The sequence below is a fragment of the Cebus imitator genome, unplaced genomic scaffold (genome assembly GCF_001604975.1).
Source record: "Cebus imitator isolate Cc_AM_T3 unplaced genomic scaffold, Cebus_imitator-1.0 Scaffold604, whole genome shotgun sequence".
NCBI lineage: Eukaryota > Metazoa > Chordata > Mammalia > Primates > Cebidae > Cebus > Cebus imitator.
The window spans coordinates 115,832-117,720 of record NW_016107919.1 but is presented as its reverse complement, the minus strand read 5'-3'; the positions used below and the strand labels follow the sequence as shown (position 1 = coordinate 117,720).

The 1,889-nt window shown below is 36.2% G+C and overlaps 1 pseudogene; it reads left to right on the top strand.

Annotated features, from left to right (window-relative positions):
• LOC108294811 overlaps positions 1-1,889 on the top strand; it is a 14,646-nt pseudogene that overhangs the window by 10,387 nt on the left and 2,370 nt on the right.

The window sequence follows — 1,889 nt, the reverse complement described above, 5'->3', positions numbered from 1 at the left end:
AGAGAGAGAGAGAGAGAGAGAGATAGTTTATATATCATAAAATGTGTCCATTTTAAGTGTAGAATTCAATTTGTTGTGGATTTACTGAGTTGTGTAACCATCACCATAATCCCATATTAGAACATTTTCATCACCCTAATAAGATCGCTCAGGGCCATTTACTAATCTGCTTGCTGTCTCTATCCATTTTACTCTTCTAAACATTTCACATGAATGGAATAATACAAGTGGTCTTTTGTGTCTGGCATAGTTCATGTGACATAATGTTTTCATCTATGCTGTGGCATGGGTCATTACTTCAGCTCTTTGTATTGCTGAATATATTTCATCATATAGGTATGCCACATTTTACTTATGCATTAATAAGTTAATGAACACTTCTGTTGTTTTTTACTTCTTTGCTATGATAAATGATGCTGCTATGAACATTCACAGGAAAATCTTCATGTGGAAATGTGTTTGTGTTTCTTCTGAGTAGATACCAAAAAATGGAATTGCTGGAAGTAATTGGAATTGAGAGGAAAAAATTACGCTTACCTTTTTAAGAAATAGCTAAACTATTTTCCAAAGTGGATATACCATTTCACATTTATTTATTTCAGTAATGTATGATCTCCTATTTTTTCGCATCCTCACCAACACTTGTTGTCTGTCTTTTTTGTTATAGCTATTCCAGGTGTGATGTCCTTTTTTTTAAATTAAATTGAAGTGATAGAATTGTTGCTTTGTAAGGATGTTTGGACATTGTGTTATATAATATGCAAATAAAATGAAAGAATTTGTGGGCACATTATTAGTTGACCTAAATATTGCAAATCATCTGTTGATATTAGGTAACTCACAGACATGCTACAGCCCACATAATTTGAGCCCTTGCAATATGTAGAATTAATATTTTTCTGCGTTATTTCTCAGGAAATACCCTGAAATATCAATGCAGGATGTACCTATGAGTGAAGATTCACTGGCCATTGGTTTGAATTCGGTGGCACCAGATTTCTAAGAACTAATGACCCGGGAATTGTTAGGAGAGGCAACTATAAGTATTTTTTTCTGGAGCTGGTGATTTCTCTTTTTCATGTCAATGCACCAATCCTGACTGAATACAAACCAGACACTCAATGTAATGTTATAATGAACAGGTACAAAACCTCTTGCTTCTTTAACCTAGGGGATCCTCCACATGTTTTTTAAAGACAATGCTTACGTTGCAAATGTTTTCCTAATCTGTAAATCACTTTGGATAAGCTGAAAGAAAGGTAGGAATATAGCAATAGTAACTTGTAGAAGCTTTGAAGGGTACCTGTGTGCACTCTTTCACTTTCCTTTCTGAGAAGCCAAGAAACATTATTTAGGATGGTTATGGGGACTTGGAAACCCAAGTATACAGCTAGTGAACCTCAAATCTAGCTGAGAAGAAGCATAATTATATGATACATCCCTGATTGTACATTTGAATATTGATTCTATGTTTACTTTGAAATCTTAATCGATCAGATATTTTTTAGGAGAAAACTAAATTATTATCAATATCTTATAATAGGTCTTAGCTCTGATGTATGATTTGTGTTTCTGAAGAAATTGAGATATTGATTTTCAGGCATATTCTTCTGAGGTTAGAAAATTACTGGTGGCCAGGTGCAGTGGCTCATGCATGTAATCCCAGCAACTTTGGGAGGCCAAAGTGGGAGGATTCCTTGATATCAGGAGTCTGAAACCAACCTGGGCATGGAAAAATGCTGTCTCTACTAAAAACACAAAAGTTAGCTGGCCATGATGGTGTGCGCCTGCAGTCCCAGCTACCCAGGAGGCTGAAGTGGGAGGACTGCTTGAGCCTGCGGAGGTGAAGGATGCAGTGAGCTGTGATTGTACCACTGCACTCCAGCCTG